We start from the raw sequence: 21,686 nt of genomic DNA, 5'->3' as shown, positions 1-21,686 counted from the left end.
TGGAAGAGATTGCTGAAAAGAAAAATCATAACATTATGATGATTGAAATTGCATCTACTCTTAACTATGTTGAATTTGATGAAGTCAAAGGGTGTGCTACTACTCATGAGATGTGCACCAAACTAAAAGATATCTATGGAGGTGATGATAATGTGAGAAGAGCCAAGACAAAAAGCTTGAGAGGTCAGTTTGATCAGATGAAGATGAGAGAAGATGAAAACATTACAAAACATGTTGAAAGAATCAAAACAAGTGTAAGTGCAATCAAAGCCTCTGGAGGGAAAATTGATGATGCAATAGTTATAAACAAGGTACTCAAAACCCTTCTTCCTATCTATGCAATTAGAGTGTCATCTATTCAAGACATGAGATGTGATCTCAATAACAAGATAAATTTGGATGCTCTAGTGGAAAGGTTGATAACATTTGAGCTAGATAACTATGATAATTATGTTCCTAGTTCTAGCATTCTTGAGCTTGCATTTGAAGCCAAGTTATCACTCAAGAAGAAAGCTACAGAGTTTAAAGGCAAACAATCTAAAAGTGAAGAGGAAGACAGTTCTAACAGTGACCTTGAAGTCATTGAATGCCTGTTTGCAAGAAGATATCCCAAAGGAAAAGGAAAGTACAAAGGTAAAATTCCTCTAATCTATTTTTCTTGTGAAGAGGTTGGTCACATTGTTGCAAGGTGTCCAAACAGAGAAGAAAAAGAAGAAAAGAAGAACAACAAGTACAAAGGCAAGAAAGATATCAAAAACTACATGGACTACAAGGACAAGGTTAAGAAGTCTTGTTTCATGGCTAAAGATTCAGATAGTAGTGATGATGATGAAATGGTTTACATTGTTGTAAAAGATGAATCAAACAATGAAGATGATAAGATGACACTTATTTCTCATGTTAGCAAAAATGATATATGGATTATTGATAGTGGATGTTCTCATCATATGATTGGTACTAAAACAAAGTTTGAACATATGGAACACAATGATGGTGGAAGTGTAAGATTTGGAAGCAATGAACCATATTGCATAAAAGGAAAAGGTTGTATTTCTCTAACTAATGAACTTAGATGTGATAATGCTTATTGGGTTGAGGGACTGAAACATAATCTACTAAGTGTGGCATAGTTGAATAACATTGGATTCAAGGTAGAAGTCATGAATGGGAAAGCAAAGCTACTAGATGGAAAAAGAAATCTAGTTGGGTCTAGTAACCAAACAAAAGGTAACTTATACTACCTAGACCTTAGTGAGAGTTCATGTTTCATTTTTAAAGTAGAAGAAAGTTGGTTATGGCATAAAAGATTGTGTCATGTGAATTTTGATAATTTGATCAAGATAAGCAAAAAAAAAAAGAGTGAGATGTATTCCTAATTTGAGGAAACCTGATATGGGTCTACGCAAAAATTATCAAATTGGTAAGATGGCCAAAACAAGTTTCAAAAGAAAGAACTATCATTTTGAAGAAGTCTTGGAGCTCGGTCATATAGACCTTTGTGGACCTATTGAAATTGAAAGCTACAGTGGAGATAAGTATTTTATTTTATTTTTTGATCATTATTCTAGGATGATGATTGTAATGTATCTGAAAGATAAGTCTAAAGCTTTTAAAAAATTCAAGTGGTATTTGGCCTAAGTTGAGAAAGAAACATGAAAGAAAGTAGAGTCTAAAAGGTTAGATAGAGGAGGAGAATACATTTATAATGAATTCAATGAATTTTCCACTGAGAAAGGAATTAAAAGACAAGTGTCAACCCTTGGTATGCCTCAACAGAATGGTATAACAGAAAGAAGGAACATATCTATCATGGATTGTGTAAGAATCCTGATGATAGAAAATAATGTTGCAATCAAATACTAGAAGGAAGCATTTAGTAAAATAGTTCATAATTGAATAGAGTATAGCTAAAGAAAGACTCAAATAAGATTCCTTATGAACTATGGTATGACTACAAACCTAATTTAAGTTACTTGAAAGTATGTGGTAGAAAATTTTATATCTTGAAGGATACTAGGAATGGTAAATTTGATGTCAAAAGTGATGAAGGCATATTTCTAGGATACTCTACGAGAAGTAAATCATACAAATGTTTGAATCTAACTACTCATAAGATAATAGAAGGTGCACATGTGAGAATTGATGAGTTTGCAGAAAAAGAGTGAAGAAGAGAGTAGCAAAGAACTTGAAGACTACATAAAGTTTATCTACTTTGAACCTAATACATTGTCTAATCCAATTGGAAGTCAGTTGACTTCACCTTCCTAGTCCCCAAAATCTCCAGAAGCACTCGAATTGCATCCAATGCAAACCAAGTTACAGTCTAAAGGACCCGAGTCATAGTTAGAAGCTACCGAGTTATAACTAGTGCAACCAAAGTCTGAGTTTGAAGAACCTGAGCCACAAATAGTGGGACCCGATCATGATGTCAAGGATCATGGTAAGGCAAGTGGAATGAGTTATAAATCCAAAGTGCATGTATTAGCAAGATATGTCAGAAGGCACTAGACACTTGAGTAGATCATTGGAGACAAGTCATATGGTGCAATGACAAGGAACAAATTGAAAGGTACATGTTTTCTTACTGAATTTGAATCTAGAATAGTTAAAGATACTTTGGGTAATGAAAGATAGATTGAAGCAATGAATAAGGAGATTAAATAGATAGAAAGTAATAAGACATGAAATCTTGTTCCTAGACCCAAGGATAAGAATATAATTGACACAAAGTGGGTTTTCAGAAATAAGTTGAATGAAGATGGAGAAGTCTCAAGAAACAAAGCAAGGTTAGTATGCAAAGGTTATTCTCAAGAGGAAGGTATTGATTATGGTGAAAATTTTGCTCCTATTGAAAGATTAGAAGGTGTTAGGACTTTACTTGCTTATGCTGCACATCATAATTTAAAGTATATTAGATGGATGTGAAATCTACATTCCTAAATGGAATTCTAGAAGAAGTTTACATAGAGCAATCTGAAGGTTTTGTAGATTCAAGAAAAAAGGACTAAATGGCAGACCTTGTCAAGAGAGACCCAAAAAGCAACCAAGTATTCCTTATGCTATGAATATGGATAACTATACGAGTAGAAATCCTAGCCTTCCCTTGCAACCAGTTTGGTGGAGAAGAACTAGGTGATAACGAGGAGATTGTAGAGGTGGCATGTACTTGCTTTATAGCAGAGTTTCTCATTTTTGGCAAGGTTAGCATATTATCTATATTTTAATTACTTATTAGATATCTTTACTAGTTATTTAAGGGGAAATTTTATTGTAAAATAATTGATTTTTTTTTCAAGTTTCATTTAAATAGTAAACAAAGTTATTACATTTTATCTTTTCTATTTGTATTGCACTTTGATGATGTAGGTTGAGGTTAATGGTAGTAATGTAGCCCTTATTTTCAAGTTCTTGAAATCAATCAAAGGTAATTTTATGGTGATAGAATAAAATGGAACTTCACTAAGTTTTTGGATGACAATGATGGAAATGTAGTTGATAGATATGCACCCACAACATATCTGTTGAAGATTGAGGTACTTGAAAATCATATTTTATTATTTTGTCAATTTGTTCTATGAAAATCGCACTTACAATCTTTTCAAACTGGTTTTTATTTTTTTGATGACACATCTTATAAGAAAAATGACTAATATATGTAACCTTATGTTTGTAGGAAGATATCAAGAAATTATTGGGTTTTGCCTAATACATTGAGAAACTATGTTATAGCTGTTCTTCCTATTTACACTAAATGTAAGAAGCAATAATTTAACTAACACATGGTCCTATTATGCCCATACAAGACAAAAATAGATGAGTAGTTACCATTCATAGTGCATAACAATATTTTGCAATAATTAGAAAGTGCTCATGGATTACTTTTTTATTATTGTTGTTTGATGCAAGTGTCTGGTTTAGGTTTGTCATGGTTTAGGTTTAAAATTTACATAATGCAGATTAAGCTATTAATGGATATAGATAAGCTAGTCATGGCTATAGATTCAAATGGTGTTGTTTAATTAATGAATCTAATCTCATTAAAGAATTAGAAGAAAGAAAACCTAAGTTATTTTTCTTACTTAAATGCCTAATGAATCTTGTTTATAATAATTTTGAATCCACTATTTTATTTTGTACATTGTACGTCAAAAGTCTTATACCATTAGTTCTTTTGTCCAACTTACCAAGAATGATTACTTCATAATTATTTCAATTTCCTCTAATGATATGCTTAGCTTTCTTTTTATAACTATCCTAAATAGTTCCATGATTTTTCAATCTATGGTCTTGTTACTCGTAGGTATGGATTCCCATTGTATATACAGAGTTTAGATGAAGTTGGACAAGGTGGGGGTGTACTAACTCTAGACTTATTTGTTGATCACTTCTTCATAAGCCTGTAGTCACTGTATTCTAGGTTCTTGATTCTTTTCCTTGTTCTGAAAATGAAATATTTTATTTAAGATTCTTTATAAGTTTAAGATAGAGAGACATATTCTAGAAGTCAACTTCCCCCTATTTCACTTGCCTTTGAAAACTAGTCTTCCATGTATCATTTTTGGTTGGGCAGTTTGTAGTAGTGAATAGATATTTGATGTGTATATGAACAAGAGTAAAATAATAGTAAATAAGTTATTTTTTCCTACAATTTATGTCTCCCACAACTTATGTGTTTATGTTAACAAATCAAATAGGGGATGGTTAGGATTAACCTCAGAAAGAAATAACAGTTACATGCAAATATAACCAATACCATAAAATAGTAGATCACATAAAAGAGAACACAAGACACCAAGATTTAATGTGGTTCACCCAATCCCTGCAGTACATCAACCAACAACAAGTCCAATATTATTATTATCCAGTGATTACAATCCACAATCCCTTATATCTCAATACCACCACAAGAAGCTACAATATCACCATTACATTATGAAATCCCTAACCCTAAGCCTTTTTATACAAGCTTTTTCCACTTACAAAATTAGGGTTAGAATAAGTCGTCCAATAGAAAAAATAGCAGCTGACGCCTTTTACAATATAAGGGCATTTTAGCTTTAAAACCCCCGCAGGGGCATTGCCCCACAACCCTACCCTATATTGTGACAAGGAGCACACTTGGGGCACCACCCTAGGACCTCGGAAGGGCACTTCCCCTTGACCCCATCTTGGGGGACCCCCATAGCAATAATCTGGAGGGAAATCATGCCGAATAAACCTCTGAGTCTAATCAGGCTCCACATCACAACAATATCCCACTTGGAGACTAATCAGACTCCACAACAATAACCTCCCACTTGGAGAATAATCATAGCATAGCTAAACCTATAGCACCTACTAGAATATATCAAACCACCCCGAACTCTAATGTTCATTTATTCAGTTCAATTAAGAAGACCAATCAAAGATGAAGAGGAATTCAACTTCTCCCTTGTTGCTATCTTTGTAAACATATCTGTAGGATTGTCAAATGTATGTATCTTGTCCAACTTTAACTATCCATCATCCAGAACTAACTAAATGAAATGGTACTACAAGTGTATGTGTTTTGTCTTTGAATGCTGAGCTGAATTATTTGGAAGATGAATAGTGTTTTGACTATTTGTAAACAAATAATTATCCTTTTGAGGGTCTCCCAATTCTTCCAAGAAGAACTAAAGCCATATTATATCCTTGGCTACCTCTATGGTAGCAACATACTTTGCCTCTGTAGTGAATAAAGCATTAACCTTTGTAACCTAGAAACCCAGCTCATGGTTGGCCCACTAACAATAAATACATAACCTATAGTACTCCATCTGGTATCAATATCCCCTACCAAATCTGAGTCAACATAGCATTGTAAATTAGTAGTAGAGCCCCCAAAGTGTAAACACTTACTAGATGTTCCTGTTAAATATCTAAGAATCCATTTAACTACATTCCAATACTCAAGCCCTAGATAACTCATATACCTACTAACAACTCCCACTATGTATGTGCAATATCTAACATAGTACATACCATAGCATACATCAAGCTCCCTACAATTGAAGCATAAAGTACCTTAGACATTGTATCCTCCTCTTCTTGTGTCTTGGGAAACATCTCCTTAGTCAACTTCAAATGACTAGGTAAAGGTGTGCTAATAGCTTTAAGATCCTCCATAGAGAAACATTGCAACATCTTTGCAATATAATCAACCTGAGATAAAGTGAATTTCCTGTTCTTCCTATCTCTACAAATCTTCATACCAAGGATTTGTTTTTCTGCCCCCAAATCCTTTATGGCAAATGTATGTGCTAACTAGCATTTCAACCCCTTAATATGATCCATGTTAGACCCAGCTACAAGCATATCATCAACATATAAATATCAAATAATGTAGTTGCTATTATCCAACCTCTTAAAATAAATACAATGATCAAAATGACACTTGTTATATCCATGCTCATGCATAAAACTATCAAATTTTAAATACCATTCCTGAGGTGCTTGCTTCAAGCCATATAATTTTTTTTTCAATCTACACACTAAGTTCTTCTTACCTTTGACTTCAAATCCCTATGGCTAAGCCATATATATCTCTTCATCGAAATCACCATAAAGGAAGGTTGTTTTAACACCAAGCTGCTCCAAAGGCAAATCTTCAGTAGCCACAATACTTAAAATAGTATGAATAGAAGTCATTTTAACAACAGGAGAAAATACCTCATCAAAATCAAAGCCCTTTTTTTGTGCAAATCCTTTTACAACTAACTTGGTTTTAAATATTTTGTTACCTCCATTCTCTTCTTTCAACTTGTAAACCCATTTATTGTGTAGATCCTTTTTACTTGTAGGAAAATTGCATAAATTCCATGTGTTATTTTTCAACAAAGAGTCCATTTCTTCTTTCATTGTAGACTCCCACTAAATCTTTGTATCCACTTGCATAGCTTCATCATAACATTTAGGTTCACCAACATCAGTAAGTAAAATAGAGTGCAAGGAAGGAGAAAATATTTTTGGAGATCTACTCATCCTTGTTTACCATCTAACATTCACTAGGGTGTGTGGTATTTGTTGTTGTGATTGTTGCACATCATGAAGAATTTTTGGAACATCAATTTTTGGAGTATCATCCAAAACTACATAATCATTTTTTTGCTGCAACATATCTTTGTACAACACTTTTTCATTCAATATGACATCCTTGCTTCTTATAATTTTATGATTTTCAAAATCCCAAAGCCTATAACCAAATTCATTAATGTCATATCCAACAAATATACATTTCTTTGACTTAGCTTTGACCTTGGTTCTATTTTTAGAATCTATATGAGCAAATGCTTTACAACCAAAGGTTCTAAGAAAAGGATAACTCACCTTCTTACTAGTCCATGCTTCCTCTAGAATAAAATAGCCCAAAGAAGTAGAGGGACCTCTATTAATCAAATATAAAGCACTATTGATAGCCTCTACCCATATGTTTAAGGGAAACCTTGCATACAACCTCATGCTTTTGCACACTCCATTATAGTCATGTTCATGTGTTTAGCCACTCCATTTTCCTATGAAGTCCTTGGAATAATTTTCTATCTACAAATACCATTTGTGGAGCAATAATCTTCAAATTCACGACTAAAATACTCACCACCATTATCAGATCTGAGACATTTTAATTTCTTTCTAGTCTCATTTTCACCAAGCATTTCCATTTCTTGAAAGTTTGAATTACATCAGATTTTTATCTAATGAAATAAACCCATACTTTTCTAGTTACATTATCAATAAATGTAACATAATAATGAGAGCCACCAAGGGAAGATACCTAAGTTGGTCCCCTTACGTCTATATGCACAAGCTCTAATTTCTCATTTATATTTTCCTTCCCTGTCTTCACAAAACTCACTCTCTTTTGTTTGCCATATACACAACTTTCACATAAATACATATTAACACACTTTAGACTTGGTAAAACTTTCTTTGAATGAAGTACTTTCATATCTTCTAACTCATGTGCCCAAGTCTATTTTCCAATAGTGTTGTATCAGAATCTACAGTAGTTATTTGTTCTCCCTGCTCAATTGCAATAATTGTTCTTGAACATTCATTTTTCTCTAAAATAATCAAAGTAGAAGGAACAATATGACCTATAAAAAGATATGATGTGCCTAATTTCACACATTTTTCTACTACAAGGGAACCTTTTGAAACCTTTGAATTGTTATCATTAAAAGTAACTACACAACCCTCATCATCGAGTTGCTTTGTTTAAATTAAATCCCTACTCAACCTTGGATCATGTCTTACCTTATGTAGTAGCCCATGATTCCCATTCTTCAACTTAATCTTAACTTTTCTCTTTCCAACAATTTGACATGGTTCATTATCCCCCAAATAAATAAGTCTAAAATCCCCTTGGACCTAGTCAATGAAATAACCTCTATGAGGTGTAGCATGAAATGAAGCACTAGAATCTAAAACTCATGAATCATCAACACTTTCTAAAGATAGAAGCAAAGCATCCTCTTCGGATTTGTTACTTACCACATTTTCCTCTTTGTACCCTTATGGTTTATCTCCTTCATTGTTCTTTCGAGTCTACCAATATTTCTTCTTATGCCTTGATTTCCCACTGTACCAGCAATCTCTTAGTCCTCTAGATTGAGACCTCTTTCTCTTTGAATTTCCTCTTGATTTCCCATTATTTCCTCTCTTAGCCATTCTACCTCTACTTTGTGCATTCAAAGAACTTCTTGATGTAGATCCACTTGAGGTTTTCCTACAAGTTTTCTCACTCAAAATAACACCGATCACATCATCATATTTTATGGTAGTAGATCAAAAAATAGAATTACTCATAGCCATTACCAAACCATTCCAACTTTTAGGCAAAGAACACAAAAATCAAGGCAGCCCTAACTTCTTCATCCAAATTGATACCCATAGAAGATAACTGACTAGTAATAGTTTTAAACTCATTTAAATGATCTGCAATAGATCCACCTTTAACAATCTTCATATTAAATAAATGCTTCATGAGAAATACCTTATTTGATGTGGAGGGCTTTTCATATAATTTTGTTAGGGTTTCCATCAATTCTTTCATCATCTTTGTTTTTGTAATATTCAATGTCATTGATGGTGCCAAGCATAATCGAATGCTTCCAAGTGCCTTCCTGTCTAAAAGATCCCATTCGTCATTTGACATAGATCCCTGATTCTTGGTTTTTCCTTCCAACAATTTCCTTAAATCCTTCTGATAAAGGTAGTCCTCCATTTTTATTTTTCATAACTGAAAATTATGCCCATTAAACTTGTCAATCCTTAGCTTACCCTTGTCTGCCATCACTTCCACTCTAGTGATACTCTCACTCAACTATGAGACCTTCCTATAGAGGATCGCTAAAGAAAAAATGATGATGGTTTGGCTAAAAAAGGGATCATCAGGCTTTGATACCCCTTGTTAGAATTAATCTCAAATAAAAATAATAGTTACATACAAATATAACCAATATGAGGAAATAGTAGATTGCATAAAAGAGAACACAAGACACCAAGATTTAACGTGTTTCACCCAATTCTTGGGCTACATCCACCAATAGCAAGTCTAATATTATTATTATCTAGTGATTACAATCTGCAATCCCTTATAGCTCAATACCACCGCAAGAAGCTATAATATCACCATTACATTATGAAATCCCTAACCCCAAGCCTTTTTATACAAGCTTGTGTCGCTTACAAAATTAGGGCTAGAATAAGTCGTCCAATAGAAAAAATAGCAGTGGACACCTTTTACAATATAAGGGCATTTTTGGCTTTGAGAGAACCCCCATGGGGGCATTTCCCCTCAACCCCACCCACTGTGACAAGGAGTGCACTTGGGGCACTACCCAAGGATCCCACAAGGTTGCTACCCCTTGACCTCATCTTGGGGGCACTACTCCCAAACCCTCGTAGAAATAATCTGAAGAAAAATTGCACCAAATAAACCTCTGAGTCTAATTAGGCTCTGCATCACAATACAGATGACACAATTAGATTAGGGAAAAGGTGCTTTATGATGGATTCAGAATTGGATATAGAAGTTATAGCCATAGGCTATATTATCATTAGTTGGTCAACTATGATCAACAAAACATACAATTTGGAGATGCAAGTACAATTTTTTTTGAGGAATAGGTCATGTTATATCATCACTCTCCACAACAAATCGATGAAGAAATTAAGACTTATCAGGTCAACATGATTGGAGGAAATTGACCACCTCTACTCAAAGTTTCTCCACATGAACTAATATTTTTCATGTTTACACAAGGTTACCTTGTCTTGGTGACATAAATACCATACATTAACTGTTCAACATACCAATTGCCAAAAATGATGGCTTCATTCAATTCAACAACTTTAACCTTACTATTTTCACTTCATTTTTTTGCACTTTAATAGTGTTTATTTTCCATGGATAACACATTGCCTCTACATTAAGAGACTCCAATTCTATATTTTTTTGGGTCTTTCACTAACCCATCACCATCTTCCTATCATTGTGAAGCTCTTCTGCAACTTCACTCCTCTAATTTCTTGTCAAAATAGTACTTGCTATCTACACTTATTTTCCCACCAAAAATTGCTTTATTGATTCAAATTTTGTACATCACAACACCAAAAACCTTCCTAGGTTGAAGAACATTCAATTTATAGGCCAAGACTCTTGACCTTACATATTCACCTCTCCTTGTTTGATCAAAACACAATTGTGACTATTGACCTTCCAAATTTGCAAGAAAAGCTGCACGACAACTTTTTGACAATTTTTGCAACTTTTCAATATTTCCAAATAAATGAATTCAAATGCCTACCAAAACTTGATAAATTATGAAAGAAATCTAAAAAATATAAAATTGAAGATTTTTGGTCAACTCATAGCATTAACCAATGTTGATTGACCTACAACTTGCCCATAGGCCTTATTGCAACATGCAAGAAATTTTCCTAAAATGCATTCTATGATGCTTGAGATTGACTTAATTCCATGTGTCAACTTGGCTGCTAACCTAATCTATCCAAAATTTGGTGTTTGAACATCTTGTTTAGGACCTTGGGCCCTTGCACCACTACCCCACTTTGGCTTTTTATACATTCAACATATAAGAATTCCAATTTTTTGGAAGATTTAACAATTTTGAGTTTATTGGAACCTTTTCCAACTCTTCTACTTCTCCAACTTGCATTTCTACAAATTCTTTCTTTTTGTTTCTGTGATTGGGTTTTGGGAGGTGATACTTGTAATGAAGTCTTTGGCTTCTTCTAACTTTTTTCCTTGCTTCCTTGCCAATTTCCTTAACAATAAATCTTTAACCAAAAATAATGAAATTTTATGTAAGCGGACAACTTTTTATTGATTATAATACAAGTGAATATGAGCGAGGTGACCAAATTTTTCTTTTAAAACCATATGTGCAGATACAAATATTAAGTACAACATGCCAAATATTTTTGTAGATATACAAATTAATTAGACCAAAATTTTCTTTCAAAACCATATGTGCATATATAAACATTAAGTAAAACATGTTGAATATTTTTGCAGATTTACACATTAATTACACCAAATTATTCTTTGAAAACCATATGTGCAAATATAAATAGTAAGTGCAACATGTCCAATAATTTTGCAAATATCTTTTCCTATGAAGAAAGACCACGTCTGCCAATATGAACCCAAAATAAAATAATGAGATAGTTGCTAGATTGTGGTCTCAATTCCAAAGAAAAGTTGATGAATGTAATTTTTCTTGAAAAAAGTGGGTTTAAAGAATTGAAGAATTATAATCACAATAGCCCAATACCATTGTAGGCAACATGGTCACATTGAAGGGGGCCATGATTTTCGTTGATTGGTGAGTGTCCAAGCTAAGGATAACACTCCTATGGAAGAAGATGATAATGTGCTAGAGGATATGATTGAGGAATATGGTATTGGTGCAACTGATGAAGATGCTCACAATGATGGCACTAGCACATTTGATAATGATGATGAAGATGGTCTTGATATACCTATACTTAAGAATGCATAGAAGCCCCTATACCAAGGTTCCCAAAAAACTCTTCTCTCAACTATACTATTGTCAGTGAACTTAAAGGTTATGAATGGTTTATCCAATGTAGCAATGTCATGTATGCTAAGGTGTTCCATTTTTTTCATCTTCAATGTTAGCATACCATTACTATTCATTATATTAATAATTCATATTTGTTGTTATAGGTTGATAGGTGAGATTTTGTTACCACCATCAAACATTCTGCCTTGTTCATACAAAAAATTATCTACCATTATGAATCAAATTGGAATGAAGTATCAAACAATACATGCATGTCCCAATGATCACATTCCATATCATAAACAACATGAATTTTTGCAATAGAATGCTTTGATTATCATATTAGTAGACATCAGTTAGATCAAATAACAAAAAAGGTGACTCACAAGGTTCTTTTCTACATTCACATTATTCCACATGTTGAACAATTATTCAGGTGCACTAGCTTGGCACAATTTATGGATTACCATGTATGCAATAGAAGTCAAGATGACATTATGTGAATGCCTATAGATGGTTTTGAATTTAAAGAGATAGAAAAAGCATGGTCACACTTTTTAGAAGAACCTCATAATCTCAAGCTTTCATTGACAATTGATGGTGTCAATCCATTTGGAGATATGAGATCTGTTTACTTAGTGTGGCCTATATTCATTATTAACAATAACATTCCTTTTCATATTTCTATAAAGAGGGAGCACATAATTGTTGGGTGATCATTCTGCACAAGGCCAACGACAGAAATCCTTCACAAAAATTTTCTCTTGAAAAGTTAATCTTTTGGATAAACTCCAAGGTACCGTATTTGTCTTGCAACGTACCAAAATCTATTTAGTTGAAGATAAATGTGATTGTTCATGAGGAGGCATTTGATGGATCTATTATGATCTCAAAATGAAGTAAAATCTGTTCCCTATCTCAAAATAACACAGAAAAGAACTATGTTTTTGTATTTTTCTATTTTTGAATGAATGTAATCTAACAATGCAACTAAATTGTTCCTATTCTAACAAGGGATTAGAAAAGAAAATAACATAACTAAAAGAAAATAACATGAAATTGAAATAACACAAAATTGAAAACCTAACAGATATAAGCTATAGAAAATAACACACTGTGAGTTAAAATTTTGAAGAAATCGGTAGGAAACCAATGAAAATAGGAGCAACGCTTTGTAGAATCCACTGATGCAATCATCAGTGAGAAACTTTAACAATCGTATGATATTTCACCTTTCATCAAATCACAAGGCCATGAAAAGTGCACTCATGTGAGATGAAAAGTTATGCAGGCACAATTTGATGATCTCTTCTCAAGCTAGATACATCAATGGAATTTATAAATCTGTAGCAAACACCAAAACTAAAAGATCGCACAACTAGAAACAATACAATAAACCTTTGGCTCAATCACAATCTCTTGAACAAAATTCACAAAACAATGACACATTTAAGAAAGAATCACTACACTCCAAATGATAGCACTAAAAGCATAATTTTATTGCATAATAATGGTGGCCTTTGTTACATATTACAATGAGGTATTTATAAGAAATCATCTCCTCAATTTGTGTTGAGAGTGAGAGATATCTTCATGCAATAAAATGCTTTTAAAACATTAAAACAAACTAAATATATACAATCTAATAGTTAATATGAGAGAAGAAATAGGAGGAAGCCTTTAGTTGAAGTAGGAGCATCTAGAGGTACCAAAAATAGAAGCAGGTCCTTTACTAGGCATGTGTCAAAGTTAAACTACCATTAGAATGTGTTCCTGATGCATGGAAAATGCTATTTTTGGAATAAGCTATTAACTGTTGGTGCACCTCTAAATTGTGAAGCTGCAAACCTACGTACCTGTGCACTTGCAAACCTATGTACCTCAACAAGGTCAAAAATCTCAAAATTTTACTGAGTGTCAAAATTGAAATTACGGCATTTGGGTTTTGTCCTTCTTCATCCCAAAGCTATGTTTGGATGTTTTCCCTTGAATTTCTCTATCATCTTATTAATCTTATCCACATCCAGAAGATCTAAAGCCTCATATTTGTCTTTTACCTTCTATCTGTAATTGTCTACCTCAATTTGAGTATCAGTAAAATCTCTGAGTTTGGTACCCAATTCTAACAAGGCTTCTTTTGTCCTAAAGGCTTGTTAGATGTCCTCATCATCAACAAACTCCACAAAAATCTTCCTAAAATTCTCCACTATTGTCTCTACAGGTAGCAACTTTTCTCATTCCTCATCTTCAAAAATATATAAGCATGCATCACTGTAGTGTCTCTCTGCTTCCAAAATTTGCTCTTAGGCTTGGTCCTTGAGCTAATGAATCTACTCATGTAATGTTCCCATTACCTTATTGCTATCTACTATCTTTTTTATCCAGTCATCAATCATGTCTAATTCTTCTCCGGTATATACATTAATCACAACCTAGTATCTTTGGCCTTTTATGGCTTGCAGAGTTTGTAAATCCTTACTCCAGACCTATACTTCATCCATAATACTGAAGTCCTTCTTCAAAATTGCTACAATTTTATTCACATTCTCCTGCATAGCATGCAGTAACTTCAAATTCCCTATGATGATCATAACACCTTTCTCCTCAAAACTTTCTCACCACTCCTAACAAGCCTTCAAAAATGGATCAAGTTGTACACCTCCCCCTTCTCTAAGTACAATGTTCAAGGTCTGCTCAGGGTGTTCAGGATCTAGAGGACCAACTACTTTAGCTAGATATCCTCATTATTTCCTTTTGAATCCATCTAGGGATGCGTCCTATTGAGGACCTAGCTCTTGATGACAAAGAAGTATGTTTTGCAACTTCCTTCCCTTTGTCGCTCATGCTCAGAGTTGTATCCTATTAGGAGGGCTCTTCTTGTATATCCTCAGTCTTAGTAGACCCTATAGCCTGAACCTTGGTGTCTTGGGAAGGCGATTGAGAATATTGCACTATTTGTCCCTCCTTTGATACTTCATTGGTTGTCAATTATTCGAGTTGCTAATTTGATGATTGTTCCTTTTGAACCTACTCCTTTGATGAAATCTAAGGTAGAGGGGTCACTGAGCCCTATTCTACCACTTTAACTCATGGTGGAGATGGAGGAGTAAGATTAGGACCTTGTGTATTTGGTGGCATTTACATCTAGTCTTCTTGTTGAGGTTCACTTGTAGGGGTGTCCCTGATCTTATCCCCAATCAATTCTATACCCATGGGCATGAAATCAAAATTTGACATTGAGAAAACATCATTTCCCTCTTCACTTTTCTTATCCACCCACTGATGTACTTCATCTTTCAAAGAAGAGAGTTCTAAGGGTTCTTCTTGAGTGGATGGCAGGGTACCCGTGGCACTCTTTCTCCTTTGTAACTCTGTGGCTCTGGCTAGCTAAGTTCTTCCTTGTAGGGGCACTTTTTCGTCCTCCTCTTCTGATTTTGTTTCTTCCTCCTCTTCATCTCCCTCCGAAATGGTTTTGGGGATAGATGGATTAGGCACTAATCTTCTACTGATCCTTTGTCTTTTCTTCATCCAAATCTTAATCATTTTCTTATGTTTCCTTGGGATAGAACAAGAAGCCGGCTCTTCTTGTGCAAGAGTAATGGAGGCTTATGGAATATCTCCCTCTTCTGGTTGGCTGGAAACAATGGGAGGCAACTACGGTTCATCCTGGACTTGAGTAGCTCTAGTATCTTCAGACCTTTACAGACTCTGTTCCTACTACTGGGGAGACACCTATTCTACAGCTTGTTCTACTTGAATCCTCTAAGGAGAGGTCGATTCCTTTTGTTCTTTCCCTTCCTTTTAGGAGGGTGATAATATCCAACTGGGTGATCAAGCTGGTACCCGATCTCTAGCCTGATAGGAGTTTGGGCTGCAAAGGTAGGAATTGTGACTTTCTTTCCTCTACCTCTTTCTAGGTGAGCGTGTGCATGGAAGATTATAGTATCACAAATTGGATCAAGCAGAAAAGGTTTCTTGATCCAATTCTTTGTCATTTTAATGACATGCCTCACTTGATGATTAATATCATCTCCTTCTTCCCTATCAATCTTAGCATTCATAATGGGTCTTTCAACAATTTTGTCAGTGTTGAACAAGGGGTCTAGTAACTCCTTAGAATCCTGTTGCTTTATCTCTTCCAGAATGTTCAACTAGAGAGTCTTTTCAGCTAGATACAAAGTCATCCTATAATAGTCCCTTATGTAGACATTGTAGTCCTTTGTGACATTCATCCAATGATCTTCAACAACATCCTCATGATGGAAGTCTTTTTTTGCCAGACTCTCCACTCTCCCAACATTGTCAAAATAGGGTCGGGGAGAGTTGTACTCTTCAAGGGGATAGTTCTCCTACTCCCACTCGAAGGACAAAATATCCTGCTTCCTCTTCACCTAATATGGTCCAATGACCAATGGCCATGCCCAACAAGGTCTTCATTGCCTCTTTATTTTCTCATATGCCAAATCAATCTGGTGGGAAATCTCTAATAGCACTAGTTTATCACTTGGGTATCTTGGGAGCTTCTTAAGATTGATGAAGGCACCAACTACCCAAAGATATGTGGACATTTTGAACTGGATAAACTAGGCTCTAAGAACCATAATATGTGCTTTGGCTTCATCAGATAACCTCTTCCCATAGTCTCCGTCAATGAATCAAATGATTGTAAAGATGAACACATCATTCACAACTCTATATTCCTTACTCTGTGCCTAGAGTTTCTTCTTTACTAGCTGAGGGTAGACTATGTATGGCTAGGCATTGGTATCTTGCATACTACATCTCCTATACAAATCGAGTTAGTTTTTCACCCTCACTGTAAGAAGGTGCACCATGTAAGAAGTCATGTAAAACTTCTTTTCCTTCACCGTCCTCAGTTGCTCAGACAATTTTTCACTTAGTGTGGTGGCCTAGTCCAATAGTATCTTTGCTTGTCTGATAGTCTCAATGAAGTTGACTATAAATGTATTGAGGTGGCTTGTTGTGGGTAAGCCCATGACTCTGCTCAGGAGAATGATAGAGTATCCAATGTCTTCCTTTATGTATCCCTAGTCATGTCCACTTTGTTGGTTATCCTTCCCCGAGGATGCTTCTTGATGAGGTAGGAGGATTGTATGATGTCGATTGCATCCTGTTGATGCTCCATGTACCATCTTTCATCTCTTTCATATGAGAGTCTTACAAACTAGTCTACTCTTGGGAGATGGAATACCCTCTCAATGTTATCGGGTCCTAAATCTAAAACCACCTCTCCAGTGATGCTCTTAACTACTCTTTCTTCAAGAACAAAATACTGTAATAGGGCCATGATTAGTTCAATTGATTGTACTAACACAAGATGTGACACTGTGTTCACCAACCTAGAATAGATCAATGCAGACACTAGGGTTGATCTCTCTGTTGGATTGTTATAGATTCTAAGGAATTCTTATAGATTTGTGTGCCCTAAGTTAGTAACACAAACTTTTTCCTTAATCATCATGGAACCTCAACTTTTAGGGTACACCTTGGAACTTAAACATGACAAGTTTGGGTGCTACTCCAGATGTGGATGCCATTTGATCACTTGCATGTTGTGAAAAATAATGTTTATTAGTTCAAAGATAAAACATAAAAGCTATGAATTAAAATAAGCATAAAGGGAAGAAAAAAAACACCCAATTTGGGTATGAAGGTGGCACGCAAGAGTTGTGTCACAGGCACAAGTTTTGAGTGGCACCACAGGCATGGAACGCATCATAGGTACAAGTTTTGAGTGGCGCCACAAGCATGGCACCTGCCGCAGGCACAAGTTTTGTGTAGCATTGTGGGCATGGCACGCGCTACGAGCGCAAGTTTGAGTGGCACTACAAGCATGGCATGCACCACAAGTACAAGTTTGAGGGGGGCAGACTGCGAGTTGCATCACGTGGGCACAACATGGGGTGTGTTGTATGGGCACCACACAAGGTGCACCACGCAGGCACTGCACAGGGTGCACCATGGGGCATCAAAGTGAGGGTGCCAAATAGGTGTATAGATATGTGACGCAACACGCTCAAGTGTGTTTAGTGGTGGTGTGAAGTGAGGCACCATGGGCACATAGTTAATGTCACTGCCATGCAGGGTTTTAGGGCACTGCCATGGGAAGTAAATGATGCCGTGGCGTAAACCGTCGTCGTGGGCGCGAGGTTATGGTGCCACTATGCATGGTATGATGATATGATGTTTACCTTATGCATGTAGAGAAAACAAAAACTTTGGTAAACAAAATGTGTGGAAAGAAAAAAAGGGAGGGGGGTTTTATAACTCCCTTCACCAAGCGGGGTGCATGACACACTTCGGTGCAGGTGCGTCGATGTGCAGTGCACACTTCTCCCCTATGCATGCTTACACACGTGAATTTTTTTTTGAACTTTTAATTTTTTGTAATTTTTATGTTTTTCAATTTTTCAATTTTTTTGTCCTTTTAAAATTTTTGATTCTTTTGATTTTTTCAATTTTCTAATTTTTTGTGTTTTTTTAATTTTTTGATTTTTTTGTATTTTTTTATTTTGACGACTCTAATACCTTTTCTTTCGACTATCAAACTATGAGTTTGGGAGTCAAAAAAAAGTAGGGGGTCCCCATTCCTAGTGAGGAATGGGGCGTGTGCTGTGAGACCACAACAAAAAGCCCCAAAAAAAGGGAGAAATGACCAAGGTATTTCTTCATCAACAAACATGCTTCCAATGTGTTTCAAACACTAACCAAACTTCTAACATCTCAAGCCTCCTTTGGGTGACTTTACAATCAAAATCTTAGAATTTGAAACCTTTAAGCTCAGTGTGTATGTGTGTATTCATTCCTTTTGACATCTCAGGATGCAATCTATGAAAGTTTTCTAACAGCTCGAAACAATCTTCCACTCCTCTTGACTCATTCATTCAGAATCTCCACAAAGGCTATTCATCAATCACTTGCTTGACCAGATGAGAGAATCAGTTCGAGGGCTCTTAGCGGGATGCCACATTCTTTTAATTTTCTAGTCATTTGAATAATTACTCCATGTCATTCAGAATGTTACTTTTGATGAAGCAATATTTTTAATACAAGATACTTTTTTTTGAGAACGTATCTTTTACCATTTCAGATCTTTAGAATCCTTCAGTCTTAACACCGTATTTCTCTCTCTCTCTCTCTCTCTCTCTCTCTCTCTCTCTCTCTCTCTCTCTCTCTCTCTCTCTCTCTCTCTCTCTCTCTCTCTCTCTCTCTTCTCTCTTTTTTCTATATCCTAACTACGCTTAGACTATGTAGTTAGGACATCAGTGTCATTTCTTGGATTCAATTTCTTGCGAACATCCCTTGTGTTCCTCTTTTAGAACTTTTTGCTCTCACGCCAAAAAATGATCTTGGAAACCTTTTGAGGAAACCCCTTTTGTTTGAACTGGTCAAAGTTTGGATCCTCCCTTTTCATCTTTGACTTCAATTCAATAGCACCTAAAACAATCAAATTTTAAAATTTGCAAAGTGTTGAGAACTTGTTGGTCTAAGCTTTTGATTTCCAGACTAAAAGTCTCTTATTTTCACAAGAAATGTTAGTTATTTGGTTGGTATAAGATATACAATCATCCAAATGTTTTGACACAGAAATACCTCTTCCTAAAATTAGAACCAAAGAGTGGTTAGTAAGATCTTGAGAAAAATCTCAAGTACACCTTACTCCTCAGGACTAACACAACTTTGAAAGGAAGCACACGACTGAAAGCAAATACGCAACATGAAAGAAAACACACTTGCAGAAATAAGTAGATTTGTAGGAATAAAAAAAATCTAAGCTAAATGCAGAAATGAAATCTAACTAATTTTTTTTTGTTTTGTCTTTTAGGCTTCAAAAATTGCCCATTTATGGGGAAGGGAAGAAATTCCCCCTATAAGGAATTGAGCCTAAAAGTGTTTTCTCTAAGAATTTCTACGATTTGATAAGGGCCTATCCACAAGCATTGAAACTTGGTATGGTTTCCTAGCTTTTGTTTCACCTTATCTTAAAGTAGAACAAGGTCAGAAATCCTAAATGACTTTATCGTGGCTCTCTTGTTGAACCATCTTTTCACAAAAACTTGATGTTTAGCCATGTGCTCCAATGTAGCTGTGTATTTCTCATCCATCTCTAAAAGATTCATCAATCTAATTTGTACTTTTTCAACATCCTCAGCATACCCACTCATGAATTTCAAAATAGGAATCCTGAGATTGAGTGGGAACACTGGTTCTTATCGGTAGACAAGAAAATATGGGGAAGTCCACAAAGCATTTTTGACTCTCACTCAATCTATCCAAAGGGCATATTTGAGTTTTGTATGTCAATCGGGTTCTCCTTCAACAATCATCTTATTATTGTGATCAGGTTCTTGTTTGTAGATTCTGCTACCCCATTTCCTTGTGGGTAGTAATTTGAAGAGGATTTGATAATGACTTTATTTTCAAATGTCCACTGGGTCAAGAATGCTGATGCAAAAGAAGACCCATTATCACACACAAGGGAAAATGGCATTTCGAACCTAGTAATAATGTGTTCTTCCAAGAAGTTTGTTACCACCTTAGTAGTGCAATTTTTGAATGTTTCTTCCTCCATCCATTGTGTAAAATAATTCATAGCTATGAGAATAAATGCATGTCTAGTTGATGATGTGGATTGATTGGACCTATAAAATCTGGCCCCCACTTAGCAAAGGGGCACACCTTGTACACTTGTTGTAATGGCATTATTGGGTGCCTCTCTTTGTTAGCACTAGTTTCAAATATATGGCAAGAACACACATGTTCAAAAGTATCTTTGAATATTGAGGGCCAAAAATAACTCGATCTTAAAATCATGCAAGTCGTTGCTTTTGTTGAACCATGTCATGTACCATTCTTGCCATGGAAATGTTTTAAGACTTCCTTGGCTTCTTCCCATCCTAAACATTTAAAATAAATCCCTTCATAGTTCCTTCTATACAACTTATTGTCACATAAAATGTAGGACTCAGATTTCATTTTAAGTCCCCTACATTTTGAACTATTCATCCAACTAGGACACTAGTCTGGTAGGAGATAGTAAACAATATCTTGATACCAAATGTCTATCACCACTCCCTGATTAATGTCAACTTGTGATATGACCATCTTCTTCTAATCATGTTCATTTGTTTCATCATCAAACTTGAATTCCTTTTCATTTCCATCCTAGTTATCAGCTATCATTTTGATAACCCTTGACCTCTAACTAATCTCATAGATTGAATTTTAGATCAAATTCTTGAAGTATGGCCATCCACTTTCCTCTCCTTTCATCAAGTTCATTCTGCATCAAAAGCATCTTTACTGCTAGATCAAGTACAATTGCATACACCTTACTTCTTAATATGTAGTGACGAAACTTCTTTACCGCCTTGATTAATGTAAAGGATTGTTTATCAAGGTTTGAATAATTCAACTCTGTGTTCTTCAAGGGGCAACTAATAAAAGCAATTGGTCTTTCATCCTCCTTTTCCTTCTTCTTTGTCAGGATCCCTGCACATGAATGTTTGGAAGCAAAGAAATAGATCTTAAAAGGCAACTTGTAATCTTGACTTACCAAAACTGAGGCTGTAGAAATGGAAATCTTGATATCTT

The sequence above is a fragment of the Cupressus sempervirens genome, chromosome 9, assembly GCF_028749045.1.
Source record: "Cupressus sempervirens isolate cs-2001-9-10 chromosome 9, ASM2874904v1, whole genome shotgun sequence".
NCBI lineage: Eukaryota > Viridiplantae > Streptophyta > Pinopsida > Cupressales > Cupressaceae > Cupressus > Cupressus sempervirens.
This window is presented reverse-complemented; position numbering follows the sequence as displayed.